Below are 17,630 nucleotides of genomic sequence, written 5' to 3'. Positions count from 1 at the left end.
GCCCTTAATATAAAAAAACAAAAAAGTCCCAAAATGCCCAAAATATACCCCCCCACTGAATTTTCTTTAAAACCACAAAACCCTGTATTTGAAAAATGGAATTTTAATTTTGGGGGTTTTTGAGTTTTGGTTTGAATTTATTTTTGTTTTTTTTTAATTTTTTTTTCAAATCAAAAAAAACCTTACCGGTAGAAAATACCTTAAAAATAAAACCAAATTTAAATTACCCATCAATGTTGCAACCACAAAAATTTGTTTTGGGTTTTTTTCCCCTCCGGTCAATTAAAAAAAGGGTTAAAAATAAGTTATTTATAGTAACAACAAGGGAATTTAAATTTAAAAAAAAATCAAAAAAAAAAAAAAAAAAAATAAAAAAAAAAATTGTAAGCCCCCCAAAAATTTTTTATCAGGTAGGATTGGTCAAAAAAACACCCAAAATTGATTTTTAAAATCATGTTGTCTACAAAAAGTGGCCCTGGTTTTTTCCCTTATGACTAAAATGAAAATTCCCATAAAAGGGCCTTTTTTATAGAAACAAAAAAGGGAAGTAATTCAAAAAAAGGAACGCGCATGACACTTCCTCTCATGTGGGGAATAATTGGTGCCAAGTTACATCAAAACCCCCTCCATGCATAAAGAAAAATGTTTTTTCCGGACAAAGTCATTCTTGAAATCTGCCCTTTTTGGCCTCTAAGTGTGACCTTGCCCCTTAACCCCAAAGGGCCCGGGGGTTCTTGCGAAAGACACTTCGTCTCGTGGTGGTAAACATTTTCCCAAGTTTTTAAAAAAATCCCCTATGCAAAAAGAAGAAATGCCCCGGGACAAGGTTTTAAATTCTTGAAACCCTTTGCCCTCCTAATGTGCCCCTTGACCTTGACCTAAGACCTGGTTCTTCACATGACACCCCGGGCTCAGGGTTTTGAACATTTGTACAATTAAAATTCAAAATCCCTCAAAAGCATGAAAGAAGAAAGTTTCCGAAAAAAGTTTTCTTTCTGTTTTTTTTTGGGACCTCTAATTTTCCCTTTGGACCTTAGCCCTTTGTGGCCGGTTTCTTGCGCATGAACCTCCGCCTAAAGGGTTTTTAACAATTGTGAAAAGTTATATCAAAATCCCTGTATCCCTAAGAGAAATCTCGGGAAAAAAATTTTTTTCCATTTTTTGTTTCCTTTAAACCTCTAAGTGTGACCTTGCCCCCTTGGGCCCGGGGGAAACCTTTTTTTCTTGAAACCAGACATTTTCCGCCCTCATGCTGATGAAAAATTTTGCCAACTTTCATCAAAAACCCTCCATAAATGAAGTCCACCCTTGCTTTTAATTTTTGACCTTGTGACCTTTTTTTTTGGAAACCAGATTATCCAAAATAAACTCGCCCAAGATTTTTTTTGGGGGAAAACTTTTCTCCCAAAGGGTTTTAAATTATGACGGGGGAAAAATTGTAACCTCTAGAGTGTTAAAACCCTTTTCCTTTGTCTGCCCTGGTGACCTAGCTTTTGCCCCCCAGATGCCCCCTTATCGAACACGCCCAAAATTTTTTATTGGGGGAAACTTTCTGACCAATTTTTCTTTAAAATTTAAACCCAAAAAATTGTGCTTCTAGAGTTTTAACAGCCCAAATTTGGGTTGCGACACAGAACAGGGCGTTTCACAAAAGCTCCCCTTTTTTAAGAAACTTTGTGCTAAGGTTGGGCAAAAAAACTTTCATCTGGGTTTTTAAATTTATATGGCTAAAAATTGTCAAAAGGGAAACCCTTTCCCCTAAAACCCCAACCGTTTTTAAAAATGCGAGGACTTTTAATAATGCTCCAGAAAAAAATCCATCATCGTTCCGAAAAGAAGTCGTTATATGTTTTTTTTTATTTTAGCCCAAAATTAGCAGACCCAAAAGGGCCAGTTTTTACTTTCTATCTCAAATATTTCTATATATCTTTTAGTACTCTTTTTTTTTCATGAGCTCCAAAAATACAAAAAGTTTCACATTTCCCCTTTTCCATTAAACATTTTCAAATACATTATACTTCTCCAATTCAATTTTCGCATTTGAAAACGTCCCCCATATCTTAAAGGGTTTCCCTTTATTGGAAAATGACTGACCCTTTCTATGTTTTGTTTTTAAATTTAGGGGGATTCATACTTAACCATAGTTTGATCGTACCCGGGAAACAAATTTTTAAACCCTTTTGGGAAAGTCGATATCCCGGTGGAGTCCGTTTCCTTGGGTTTTGGGGAAATTTTCCTTCAGGGGGGATACTTGTCACCAAATAGCTTGTTTGAATCAACCCTTTGGGGGGGAAAAAAGCTAGCAAGACAAAGTTTTTCCCCTTTTAAAGGGTTTTAGGAGAGGTCCCCTTTTCTTTTTCCCCTCGAGACTCAAACCCTCTGCAAAAAGTAAACATGCCCGCAAATTTTGAATTCATAGAAGTTTTAATGAAGCCAAAAACCCTTTTTAGGGTTTTAGGTCCCTGTTATCTTTACCTTTGATCCGGGGACCCCCCCAAAATCAAATGGGGCAAGGGAACCTTTAAAACCAATAAACCCCAATTTAAGGTTTTTAAAAGGGCCAGGTTAAACCCCCCCTTTATTGAGCAGAAACCATTTTAATGTTCAGAGTCCCTGTGAAACTTGACTTTTACCCAAATACCACAAAATCAAAAGACTAGAATTTATCTACACATCAAAACCAATAAACCCCGTAAATTCCAAGGGGACTAGGGGGAAGCTTCCTATTTTAATGAGAGAAAAAACATTTTTTAAAGTTCATGTCCCCCGTGGCCTTTACCTTTTAAAAACCCCCCGACCCAAAATCAAAAGGGCTATCTACTCCCAAGAAAAAAAAGTATAGGTCGTGAAACCCTTTTCCATTTATTGGGCTGAGGCAAAACCCCTTTTCAATTTTCAGAAACTTTTACCCCTTTACCTTTGACCTAAGGGCCCCAAAAAAACCCAAATATAACATTCTTCCATTTAAAGTGAAGAAATGGCATAAATGTGACCTCTAAGTGTTAAACAAGCATTTCATTTTATTAAGAACGGTTTAAACCCAGTTTGTGACCCCCCAATGACCCAGATTTTTTTAACTGACCTAATGATCATAAAGATTTACATTTTGACCAAGTTTCATGAAGTCAGTCCCTTAATGTGGCCCTAGAATGTTAACAAAATTTATCTTTTATTGGGCCTGAGGGCCCTTTCTGACCACACCTGACCAAGATTTTAAAATTAAAGGTCAAAAAAATGGCCTCTAGAGGTTACCAAACTTTTTCCCTTTAAAATTTTATTTGTTTAAACCCGAATTTTGAAATAAAGAACATAAAGAAACCCCCCCTGACCAAAGGGTTTTATGAAGATAATCAAGATTTGGGGCATAATGTGGCCTCTAAATTGTTTTAAAAAGCTTTATCTCTGATTTTACCCCCGGGGACCGTTTTTTGACCCCACCTGAAACCCCGTTTACCCTTTACCTTAAAGGGCCATTACTAAGGGAAAGTGAGTTTTTTCAAATTTTTTTCATAAACCATTGGGATAGACTTCTCCAAACACAAAAAAATGAAGATTTGGGAGGTCAAAATTTTTCAGAAGGTTTTGAAAATCAAAGAAATGTAAAGGGATTAAAGTTGAAATTTTTAATGAAACGACGAAACCCCCCAGGTCTTTTTTAAATTTTTTTTCAAAACTTCATAAAAAAAAAATTTTACAAATACTCGATTTATTTTTGAATTTTTTAAAATACCAACTTTTTTATTTTTTCCCAAAAAAAAGAAATATTTTTGTGCTTTTTAAAAGGGAAAATTAAAAAAGTTCACTTTCCCTTTTTATTGGGGCCTTTAAAAACATTAAAGACCTTCCCCCCAGCCCCCAAACCCTTTTTTCCTTAAAAATTTTCACTAAAATATGAAAAATCCTGACTATGAACAGGGTCCTGTCCCAAAAAAGGGGCTATTTTATAAAAATTCTTTTTAAACACCTGGGGATTTGTAAAGCTTAAGGGTTTTGGTTTTTGGCCGTTAACTGTTTTTCCCCATTGTAATCGGGGTTAAAAAGACTTGAACGCCGCGGAGCAGGGCTTAAAATTTAAACCCTTTTGGTCAAGGTTTATTAAAATTGGTCCCTTAATTGGTCCCCTACATGTTTTTTTTAGCTTCTTTTTTGATCTGATCTGGTGACCTAGGGTTTTTTAAAACCCCCATGATCCAGATTTTCCCAACCCTTTAAATTTTAAAAATCATCAATAATAAAATTTAGACCAAAATTTTAAGAAGAAACATCATAAATGGCCCCACCCCTAGAGTGCTAACAACTTTTTTCCCTTTTTTGACCTTTGACCTATTTAAGGGCCTAATGCCCAAACCCCCCTTCAAACTTTAGTTAGAGGTCAACAAAACAAACAATTTTTGACTAAATTTTCATGATTTTTTAAACTTTAAAAAAATTTTCTTTTTAATTTACCTTCGCCCAGTTTTTTTACCCCCCACCTTACCCTAGATTTGAATTTGACCTAAAGATCTCAAGGTTAATATTCTGACCACTTTCCCTGAGGATACAAATCAAAAATGTGGCCTCTAAAGTTAACCCAAAAGTTTCCCTTTTATTTTTTTTAAACCCGGTTTAACTTGTTTTTTTTAAACCCCCTTGACCCCAAAATTTTAACTTGGCCCAAAGATCATCAAGATTAACATTCTGACAAAATTTTTATTAAAATGGCATAATGGGGGCCTCTAAGGGTTTAAATATAAGGGCCCTTTTCCCCTGAATTGCCTGGGGGGCTAGTTTTTGAAACCCCCACTGACACAGATTTTTTAAAATTTAACCAAAGAACATCAAGACTAAAATTTCCCACCAAATTTTATTAATATGGCTAAATGCGGGCTCCAAGTTTAACCAAAATTTTTCCTTTGAGTCTTTTTACCAAAGACCTAAATTTTTTACCTAACAGACCCAGATTTTAAAATTTTACTTAGATCCCTCAAGACCAAAATTCTAAACCCAATTTTATACAGATTTGCACAAAACTGGGGCCCGTTGGGTTTTTTTTTAAAGAAAATATTAAGTAAAATATAAATTTACTCACCAGGTTTTTTCCCCTTTTGGAAACCCGGTGATAGCTTTCACCATGGGGAAAAAACCGACCCGCTCCCTTTCCCTAAAGGGGTTTTGTAGCTAAGTGGGTTTAAATGTTTTCACTGAATTCCATATCTGAACTTGCCCTTTTATCAATGGCCCAAGTCTTTTAAAGTTTCACACAATCTTTCAATGGCCCTTAAAAATGTATCCAAAAAAAGAACATATATTTAAAAATCATATTGTCCCCTTTTAAGGGTTTTGGGGATACCAGAACCCCATTTTAAAAATCGAGTCAATCTTCTTATTAAACTAGGGGGAAAAATTTTCCAAGGGCCCCTGCAGTCGAGAAAAGAAAGGGCTGGTTTTTAAACCCCCCTGGGGCTTGCTTGCGAATTGTAAATAAAAAGAGAATTTTAAAAGAACAAAAAAAGTTTGATTTGCTTTAAATTTTAAAAATATATATACCAAATGGTTTCAATAAATTTAAAAATCCTGAAGAAAAACAGTAGAATTTTTACAGCGTTTTAAAAACCGGGGAGGTTCGGGTTTTAGAAATATTTTATTGTCACCATCAAGGTGCCCAGCATCAAGAGATACCGGTATGGAGGGGGGCCCCCCTGTCTATATTTGGGGGAAAAAGTGGAGTCTCCTCCCTGAAATTTTTTGGGTATAATTAACTGTGTCATAATCATACATGAAATGGTGGCCTCTGGGCAATTTTTTCCTCCCATTTAAATTTAAAAAATTTCTGTAGGGTAAGCTTCCCTCGTTTCCTAAACTTTTTGTTGTATTCATAATTTTTTAACCCCGTCCAAAACAAATTGGGCCCCCATTGCGGAATGATCCCCATTTCCAGGGTTTTTTTGACTACCAGCCCAGGGTGGGGAAACCCCCCCTGGGAAAATCCGGGGTTTGGGCCCAAACCCCCTAAAAATGAATGAAGTTTTGGGAAAAACTGGGCAATAAAAAATTTTTTCAATTTTTTTTTGGGTTTTTGATTTGTCTGAGTTTTAATTTTTTTTAAAAAGTTTTAAAACTTTTTTTTTAATTTTATTTTTTTAAAATAGTGTAAACTTGTTTCAACCTATTAAATTAATTTTCTACCAAATACATCTGTAATATATATTCTAATTGAATTTATAATAATTTATTAATTTCAGAATATCCAACTCTTTGTGGTTCTTTTGTAAATGGATAAGCTCTTGTTAAATCTGCAGTACTTAAAGCATAGATAATATCACTGAAATTACCATCAACAAGTGAATTATCAATAAGATCACAATGAATGTAAATTGTATCCACAGAGTTAGTTATATTTGGTGTTTTAGTTCCCATTCATTTTGTCTAATTTTTTTTTCTCAAATCCAAGCAATGTATGAAAATTTGATATTTCCAAATCCAACTTAAAATTATCTGTATTGAAATCAAAATCTTAAAACTACTTAAATCAAATTCCAAACTTATTGGAGCAATGTCTGATTTATCAAATTCATAATCACCATTATTTATTAATGTTTCCCTAATATAATTATTAATATCTGTGTAAGAACCATTTGTAAATATGATATCTTTCCATTCTTTACCATTATGATAACGAATTCTTTTATTGTCATATTCATCACTAATATTATGCCAAGAGTAGGTCATAGTGTTAATACTATCCAAACCAACAACATAAATTTTATTTTTATCTAAAATTAAAGAACGACTAAATTGATTGTAAAATCACTGGGTTATATTTTTATTATCTTTAACTGTTTCAGAACTTAATACTATTTTTTGTTCCATTTATATTTTAATTAAAAACTTTAATTAAAATTAAATTCAAGAAAAATATATTTTTATATAACATTTTCATGTTGTTCTGGTAAAAGAGAATTCATTTTTAATAGTTCATCAATTATTCTAATACCTTCATTTTTTAGTTCTTCATTATTATTTCCAGCATCAATTGAACCACAAATTAACTCTAAGTCATTAACCAATTCTTTTGGATTACATGGAACAAACGTCATAACCTTGTCCCTAATTACTTTTTTAAATTTCATAGATCTTTTATTGATAGGTAATCCTGACTTTTCTGTTAATTCTTTGAATATTTTTATTGAATGATTTGAATGTTTTTTTTATTTGTTATATCTTTTATTAATCAAATCAATTAAATCATCATCTACTTTAGTGTTAATTACTTCTTTTCCAGTTATTCTATCCTTAGCAATTAATTTGTTTTGGACCATAAAGTTTATTTAAGTTAATAATTAAATTACCATATTGTCCATTTGGTTGAAACTTTATATGGGTTATGATATTTATTCCCTTCCAAATACCTTGAGTCTTTAATAATTTTTAATAAGCGTTCATTGTATCTTTTAAAATTTTCTCTATGTAATTTTCTAACTCGAAACATACTCCCTGCAGTCGTAGGTTCTGCATTTGTAAATTCAATTATTTCATCTGGTTTTCTTACTATATTTATTTATATCACGAGTAAAGGCCTTAATTTTTCGGTTTAACCTCTTTTCTGTTTTTATCCAATCATCTTATTTTTGTTATTACTAACTCTGTTAATGTAGGCAATCCATATTCTGATATTATATCTTTATCATATTTATATCTAAATTTGCTTTTAAATTCTTCTGTTAATTCTCCGGGAGGTTTTTTGGTGTCTTCAAGCTCACCATCTTCATCATCCAAAAACCATATGATTTTTCGGCGGTAATAATCGTGTTGGTTCTCGGAATAGCTCTTCCAAACCCTTATCATCTTCCGGGGTAATAATCGTTTTGGGTTTTTTCCGATGGCTCTTCCACCATTTCTAGATTTTTATTTCATGTATCTTATCAGAAACTGTTTTGGAAGTAATGCTAATTGTTGTTTTATTCCAGGTAATGCTTTTTAACTGACTTGATAATTGTTCTTTTTGACTTTCTATTTTTTCAGTAATTGGTTATAAATTTCAGTATAATATCCCGATTTGTAGCTTTTCTTATTTTTTCTCTCATTATTTCTTCTCTAAGAGCTCTCATCTTTTGCCCCGACTAATTTTTTTCTTATTCTTATTTCATTAAGTTTTGATTGCATTTATTAATAATATAAGATAATGTAAAATAATGTAAAATAATGTAAGATAATGTAAGATATTGTAAAATAATGTAAATATGTAAAATTATATAAATGGAAATTCCAAATTATGATACAAAAAATGATAAATCCAATAACTTTAAACAATTTTATCCTTTTATGCCAGATTCATGTTTTTAGAATGTTAATATGTGGATCGTCTGGATCTGGAAAAAAAAAAATACATTAATGCATATACTTCGAAAACCTCTTTATATATTATGATAATTATACTTGTATGCTAAAAAAAATTTGAACAATCTAAATATCAGGATTTTAATTAACAATTTAAATGAAAATTTCAAAAAAAATTAAAGTAGATCCAAATGAAATACTTGAATATTCAGCTGATCCCGACAAATTGAACCTTGTGAGAATCTTGAATCAGAAAAACAAAAAGTAGTAAATATTTGATGATTTTGTATGTGAAGATAAAAAAGTTCAAAATGAAATAACAAAATACTTTATTCAAGGACGTCACAAAAACTGTTGTGTTATTTATTTAAGTCAGTCTTACTATAAAACACCAAAGATATTCGAAATAACTGTTCACATTATTTTTATTTGAAAGTCCAGGTTAAAATGGAAAATAATAGGATTTGCGATGAACAAATATAGATCGTGATACTTTTGCTAATGCAACAAATCAAAATATGATTTCTTATATATTGACAAACCAAGGAAGTTTTTAAGAAAAAACTTTACTGGTAACATATATAATTATATAATGGGAGTTTTTAATGATGTAAAAACAAATAAGTGAACCTGACAGTATAAGTAAAGTTAAATTTGATATTGATTTAAGTGATTATGCTACTAAAAGCAATTCAAAAAGCTTAAAAAGGAAACGGAATCGTATCTTCATAGAAATAAGGAACTTGATAACACAATGAATAGAGCATTAGATATGGGAGGTAATGAAATAATCAACCTAGGAAATCCAGATAAACCAACGATGCAGTTTCAAGACGGGTTTGTGTATAAAAAAATTAAAAATGTAATAGATGACTATAAACTTGAAGATGTCAAAAGTATAAAACAAACACTAGAAGTAGAAGTAAAGAATATTGAAGAATTAACAAAGATTTTAAAAAGAATTCATTATTAATTAATCAATTACAAGGTAAAATTGGGAAAAAGAAATGAAAGCTATGACTGATTCTATTAAAGAACTTGAAGAGAAATCTGATTTGACAGATGACAACATAAAAGAAGTATTTCGAGTTAATTTAAACATTTTATTCACTCAAGTTCAAGAATTAAAAGATAGTATGATTAAACATGAAGAACTAAAGACAAGATTATCGAAGTGAGAAAAAGTTACAAAATATGTATCAGTTAGAAATCAGAAAAAGAAATAATAAACTAAATACTGAAATGACAAAAGGGAATCAAGATTTACTCGATAATTTTCAAATAAATTTGCAGAATATAAATCTGAACTGGAAAAGGCAGCTTCACAAAGAGGTGATGACCATGATACAGCATTAATAACCTTAAAAAAGAAATTAATTCTAAAATAGATGACTTTAAAAAACAAATTCGAAATTGGATTAGTATTGTTGACAACCGTCACAATTTAAAATATGCAGAATTAAGTAATATTACAAAAAAATTACAAGAAGATATTAATGAATTTAATGATCAAATTAAAAAAATAACAAATGATTTGGACTCTGTAGTTGAAATATCAGCTAAACAAGAAGAAGCAATTAAGATGAAAAAATTAATGATCAAATTAAAAAAATAATAAATGATTTGGACTCTGTAGTTAAAATATCAGATAAACAAGGAGAATCAATCATGCTAATACCCATAGTAATTTACTGCTAATACTAAAGCAATAACCGCTAATGGCGAGTAATTACACTTAATGCTGACGGAAATTACAAAAGTAAAAATGTTTTCTCTTTAAAACAAGAAAACAATTAGCTAGAACAAAAGCTCTGTTGGGACAATTTATCTGCTTCTGAAGTTGCTACAACAAAACGGAGTTGATGATTTAGCTGAAATAATCATTTAAACTTAAAATAGAAAAGTACAGGAAAATAGAAAAGGTAGAGGAAGTGAAACATGAAGCGTTTTCTCTTTGAATACTATTATAATCATACTTCTGATTACATACAAATGAAAAATGTATTTTGACCGTCGTGGTGCCTGGATACATTCAACATTAAAAATATGGCCGATCTGAACTATTTAAATATTATTTGAATAAGGACCTGGAAATTATCATTAGATTTTAAAGATTTTATAAGCATAAACCAACAAATAAAATAGATAATCCAGTATAGATTTGCTTTTGAGTGGTGTGTTTATGTCAGAAAAACCGGAAACTTTTATAATAGATATTAGTATTTTATTAAAGGGTGGCAAGCTCCGGGTTTGAGTGGTGGAACCGTATAACGAACTAAAGCAATATACATTTATATTTAGGTGGCGGAATGTTAGGCCTAGGATGATGTTTGATTTGTATATTTGAATATTGTAAAATATTCAGGCTGAGGCAGCTGGAGGACTTTGACCACTGATAAGTTAATATTCTATGTATAAAGAAAAAAATTAAAATTTATCTAAACAAGGAAAACAATGTTTGATATTCTCCCGTATGGACCGATTCGCATCTACAGAATTTAACTTTATGCTTTTGAATAGGTAGTTTACATTAGATTCTACGTATCGATGAACCTGTATGCTATATAGAAACAGCCTTTTGGATTAAGGTTTAATTATATGTGTACCCTGATAATATACTTACTAATTGAAAAATTAGATCAAATATGTTGTATAAACAACTCCTCGATATATGTTTTTAAACCTTAAAGAATGCAATAAATCAATCTGTTTAACTTATAATATTGATTGTAACACACCGTGTGTCACAAATTACAAAGCTATAATCTATACGTTTAATGGTTTAAAAATTTTTGTATGAATTACAGCGATAATTCTCAATAACACTGTTTCAACAAAAACTGAACTTATGTCGTCTGCGAAACGTCCTATGACTAAGGTCATTAAGGGCAAATGATTACAGGCGTAATTCTCAATCAAAAGTTTCAAAAAAACGACATAAATGTTTATCTTAAAAGGAATGCAATAAATCGTTGTTTTATTATAATACCATTTGTAACACTTTTTGCGTCATCAATTGTCCCCCCCCCCCACCCCCCCCCCCCCCCCCCCCCCCCCCCCCCACAAGATAATCATCTATACGATTCATGTTTTTTAACATTTCGTCATGAATTACAGCGTACTTCTCAAATAAACTGTTTCAACAAAAAAACTATTTATCAACACCGGTTGTCATTTCAAGTTTTAACGATATCAACAACTCTTTAAACAAATATTGGTTTAATTGTACCGTGCCGCTTTATTGATTATTGCAAATAACAGTGATCAAAAAATTGTGATAATGAATCGTCTGTTTAACTGCGGTTTATAATAGTTAGTATTATAAATACGAAATCGGAAAGTATATTACAGCGAGGTACATTTTCTAGTTAATTATTTTATAGTTTAATTATTTTTAATATATTTTAGATTTTGTTCTCATTTTTGTTAACTGGTAAGGTTTTGTCAAGTTAAAGCAACCTGAAAAGTTGTTTATTTTTTGGTTTTAAATTGTCCGGCATTGGATTTTTTAGAATAGGGTCAAGGGGTCAGGGGGGCCAGAATTGAGCCAAAAGCGGTATTTCTAATACTACTCCCTTAAGGGTGCTTCTCTTGTTGCTCTGTCGTCTGAAAAGGCATTGAGTAAATACGTTTTTGGTTCTTAAGGTTTGTTTTTTATATATTTACACACGAGCATTTTTGTGTTTTACATGCCATGCCTTTTTGTTTCCATTACGTGTGTAAGAGATCCACCTGGAGGGGATTACTTTTATTAACACTGTCCCATGTCTTTGGAACATGGTGGGTGTAAGAGTGAGGTTAGGTGCACCATAAATCGTTTTAAGCTCCCCAGTGGTGTTTTTGCCACTGACCGTTCCAAGGCGGTGCCCCACTGTGTTCCTTTGTTTGTTCGTTTCGTCTTGTGTTGGCTTTGTGTGCGTGTGTGTTGTTCGTTTTGTCCTTATGTGTTGGCTTTGGGTATGTGTGTGTGGTGCACGCGTCTGCGTGATAGGGGTTTCGTTTTGAGGAGGCTACGTTTTTGGTGCGTGGCATTCCCTGTTTGATATTTTTCTTTGTTTTTTATGGTGCGCACCCAATCTTCGAATTTAGAATTTCAGCCTGTTTTAGTTTCTTTTAGCAAACATATGTTTACTTAAAGATCGAACCGTGTCATAATGTGAAAATGATATATTTTCATCATTTACTGATTACCCACACCAATTATGTAACTTAGTTTTACTAATGTCGGTATATATGACACATTTTATTCATGTAATACTTCTTTCTCACGTATTTGTTCCGTCAAGAAGAAAAAAACAATTTGCACATTAAACAAGGAGCTGCGTTCAATAAACGCTTGATGCCCCCGGTGGCATCCTTGTCGATACAAAGCAACCTAAGTCCAAAAAGAGGTCAAGGTCAAACTAAGGTCAGGTGATGTCTGAAGATGAGGAATGGTCACAGGTAACATCTGCATTAGTATCAAGTAATTCTAGTTAGGGTACTGATGCTAGACGAAACGGTCCCTTTGGTTAACCTCGTACGGACGGACGGACGAACGAATGGACGCACGGACAGGACAATCACTATATGTCTCCCGCATCAGTAGATGCCGGGGGCTAAAAACCTGCAACTTTACTTAATATGAATTTTAAAGTATTACACATATTTTATGTAAGTGTACATAGATTTACCCCACCCACTAAGCTGTTTACTTAGCCCTTGATTGCTGGATTAACAGATAATAATTTAATTAAAAGTTGTCATGTCAAATACTTCTGATATATTTTATGAAATTCTGAACATTATAAAGCATAAAACTACTTGTAAAATATAATCAAGTAGTTTAAAGTGGTAGAATCATTAAAAGAATGTTTGTAAAACAACAATGTTTCTGATCACTTTGCATGCAAAATCCATCATATTTTGTAAGAATTTATTTCAATTTAGTTAAAGATGAAATATACTATGTTTTAATCCATTCTGCAACAGAAACTAGTATAAGACTAGGATGATGCCTTTAAATATGAAATATATTGTCCAGTCAATATGTATAGTATGATTTTTAATTTTTGGCGGCCATATTGAATTTGAGCACTTTGCCCACCACTTGCATTCTGGCATCAACTGGTTTTGGAAACTTAAGACTCTTACAAACATTTTGATATATAGTTTGCGATGTGCACATTCGTAGACCACCTACCTTCCATGGAAGTGAACTCGTTTGCGACAGTATAAAATCTGGAAAGTAGATCCCTCGGAAGCACCGAGAACAAATCAAACAGCGAAAATTGCAGACTCGGTTTTATTGAGTCTGTTCATGTAAACCGGTTTACAAACCGAGCCTGCAACATTTTCGTTTTTGTTGTGTTGAGCGACCTGTGGAGTTTCCACTTTTCTACTGTATGGTGCGCACCCAACCTCACTCTTACCCCCACCATGTTCCAAAGACACGGGACAGTGTAAATAAAAGTAATCCCCTCCAGGTGAATCTCTAACACACGTAATGGAAACAAAAAGGCATGGCATGAAAAACACAAAAATGCTCGTGTATATATATAAAAAATGTAAAAGTTTGTACCGGATCAAGTATATTATAAAGAAAAAATAAACAACATTACATGTACATTACTCATGTAATGTTGTTTATTTTTTCTTTATATATATTGATATTTTTTGAATATTTCATATTGTTTATAACAGTGGTGTATGTATATAATCCATTCATATATAATTAATGTATATTTCACAATTAAAGCGTTCGAGTGCGGATAAGCCGTATCTTTGGGAAAAAAATAACAGAGCGGAACGATATGAAATAAGGTAAATAAACAGAAAAATATGAACAGTACAAGGGAAATGCAGAAAATGCTGAGACAAACGCACTTCCGTAAAACTGTTACAGGTCCAAACACGTTTTGTTCATCGACTTCTAGGGGATTCGAATAGCTACTTTCAATACGCTTGATGCTGTTATATTTGAGTTGCAAACGTTTTAACACAACACTCTTAAACACTGGTGTTATTTTTTTGTAAGCATAGAGGCTTCAGTTAGTAAGGGAAATAAGATCCTGCATGAAGATGCTTTTCCCTTTGAATAAACCAGCCAAGCAGATTCTGCAAAGTGATTCTTCCCCATCCACAGCCACTATTTATAGGTGGGTAAGGGTTTTCAATAAGGGAAAATCTTGTGTCCAAGATTTACATCTTGCGGGCGCCCTAAAATGTCAGCATTTCGTTATATTGCTGCTGTAGAAAGACTCGATATATATATTTCCTAAAAGGCTACACCAGTGGACATTTCATTGTTAAGTTGAAATTCTGACACAACACTTGCAGTGCAAGGTTGATATCCCATCTTTGACCAGAGAGCAAAAAAGAAAGCCACACGTTGCAATTTTATATAACACTTCTAAAAATCTAAAACATGCATATAAAAAGAGGTTTAATAATGAACTTTCTCACAGGGGATGATACATGGGCATATCGTTTCGCACCTCAAAAGCGGAAACACAACACACCGTTGCGTAGAAAAAGGGCGATATAACGACCAGTTATCGCAAAAAGAACTAAAAGTGCATTTCGGTAAGGGTTAATGTTTTGAGGAACTGTTGTAAGCAATACGCTACAATACAGGTTTTTAACCCCCCGCCACGAGTGGTGTGTTATAGGAATGGTCTCCGTCCGTCCATCCGTCGTTCCGTCCGTAAGAATTGTGTCCGCTCAATATAACTTGCACCCCTCGAAGGATTTGCATGAAACTTTGGTCGAATGGTCACCTCGTCAAGACGATGTGCAGAACTTGAGTCAGCCATGTCGGCTCAAGGTCAAGGTCACAACTCAAGATCAAAGGGTTGAGCCTTCCATTTTGTGTCCGCTCTGTATCTGCTAGACCATTTGAAAGATTTTCATGAAACTTGGGTCAAATGATCAATTCATCAAGACAATGTGCAGAACTTTTGAGTCAGTCATAACGGCTCAAGGTCAAGGTCACAACTCACGGTCAAAGGCTTGAGCCTTCCATTTTGTGTCCGCTCTGTATTTCCTAAATTCCTTAAAAGATTTTCATGAAACTTGGGTCAAATGAACACCATAACAAGACGATGTGCAAAACTCATGTTAACATTTTGGCTCAAGGTCAAGGTCACAACTAAAGATCAAAGGTTTGAGCCTTCAATTTTTATGTCCGCTCTGTATCTCCTAAACCCCTTGAAAGATATTAATATGACTAGTGTTAAACCCGTTTATAGTTGGACACTACATTTCCCTCTTTGGTTGAAGAGGTAGAGGACTGTGATGAGCAGTTTATAAATCCCTCCAGGACTGAACTGTTTTGATTTCTGTCTTCTGGCCTGTTTCGCCGGGCTCTTATTGGTGTTTCTCTTGATGCTCTAAAGGCATTGAGTACATACGTTTTTGGTTCTCAAGGTTTGCTTTCTATATAATTATACAGGAGCATTTTTGTGTTTTTCATACCATGCCTTTGTTTCCATTGCGTGTGTTAGAGATTCTCTTGGCGGGGATTACTTTTATTTACACTGTCCCGTGTCTTTGGAACATGGTGGGGGTTAGAGCGAGGTTGGGGGCGCACCATAACCGGTTTAAGCTCCCCAGTGTTGGTTTTGCTACTGACCGTTTATTTTATGGGAATGTGGAATTGTATTCAGTAAAGTCATTAAACGTTTTATTAAAAAGAGGTTATGACCCAGCTGTTTTGGGACACACCGCATGTTTTGTGTTCAGCCCGTTTATAGTTGGCCGCTACGTGATTGTGTCTGACGATACAGGTGGAGGACTGTGATAGGTAGTTCTTAAATCCCACTTGGACTGAGCTATTTTGGCCTGCTTCGTCGGGCCCTTAATGATGTTTCTCTTAATGCTCTGTCTTTTGCCTTAGCGTATGTTAAGGTTTCATCTGGCGGGGATAACTTATTTACACTGTTCTGTGTCTACAACATGGTGGGGGTAAGAGTGAGGTTAGGTGCACCATAAACCGGTTTAAGCTCCCCAGTGGTGTTTCTGCCACTGACCGTTCCAAGGCAGTGCCCCGCTGTGTTCCTTTATTTGATTGTTTTGTCCTTTTGTGTTCTCTTTGTGTGTGTGTTGGTCGTGTGCGCGTCCGCGTGCTTGATTTACATTTGGGGAGGCAGCGGTTTTAGAACCTGGCTTTCCCTGTTGAATATACATCCTTGTGTTTTTGGCCTCGGTGTGTCTGATTTGTATGCGAGTGTGTGTTGGTAGTGTGCACATCTGCGTACTGCGTTTCGTTTTTGGGAGGCTGCGTTTTTGGAACATAGCTTTCCCTGTTTAATATTTTTAATTTTTGGGTTTTTTTAGCTGTAATATTGCCCTTATCAAGACAATGTGCAGAACTAAAAATTCACCCATGCCAGCTCAAGGTCAATGTCGCAACTCAAATATTTGAGCCTTCAATTTCTTATTCTCTCCTTTCCTGCTAAACAACTTGAAGGATTGTTTTGAAACTTTCGTCAAGTGTTCACCTTATTGAGATTGTTTGCACCCACGAGTCAGCCATGCAGGCTCAAGGTCAAGGTCACTATAAAATATACTTAAAAACGTCAATGCTTTCGTCCAATACAATCGACCCTTTTACTGTCAATAACTGCGGCTGTCTTTCAGACTGCCTTGTCTTTATTTTATATCAATAGTCTCAAACTTTTCTGAATTCCCCTCGTAACCTTTGTTGAGGATGAAATTGGGCATTACATTGATAGTTTGAACGTACGTTTTCATTGTAGATGCAACTCTGAGACCAGCCCCGTTCCAATTATGATAAAAAAAACATGATAACGAACAAACTAGTTCAAAATATATTCGTGACTAAACTACAAACAACCAGTTGCATTTCCAATAGCGAAAAATGCACGACTTATGAAAATTAGTATTTTATGGTTCAGGTTTTGAAATAAGTAATTGTACAGAAATTAAATAAAACAAAATTAGAGGAAGAAACCACGAGTGTAATTCACGAATCAACAACTACACATTGTTTTTCTAACGCCGCTCTTTGATATTAACAGGGCCCTTAAGGGTGTTTCTCTTGTTGCTCTGTCTTCTGAAAAGGCATTGAGTACATACGTTTTTGGTTCTTAAGGTTTGCTTTTTATATATTTATACACGAGCATTTTTGTGTTTTACATGCCATGCCTTTTTGTTTCCATGACGTGTGTAAGAGATTCACCTGGAGGGGATTACTTTTATTTACACTGTCCCGTGTCTTTGAAACATGGTGGGGGTAAGAGTGAGGTTGGGTGCGCACCATAAACCGGTTTAAGCTCCCCAGTGGTGTTTTTGTCACTGACCGTTCCAAGGCG

Source organism: Mercenaria mercenaria, chromosome 10 (assembly GCF_021730395.1).
Source record: "Mercenaria mercenaria strain notata chromosome 10, MADL_Memer_1, whole genome shotgun sequence".
Classification (NCBI taxonomy): domain Eukaryota; kingdom Metazoa; phylum Mollusca; class Bivalvia; order Venerida; family Veneridae; genus Mercenaria; species Mercenaria mercenaria.
This window is presented reverse-complemented; position numbering follows the sequence as displayed.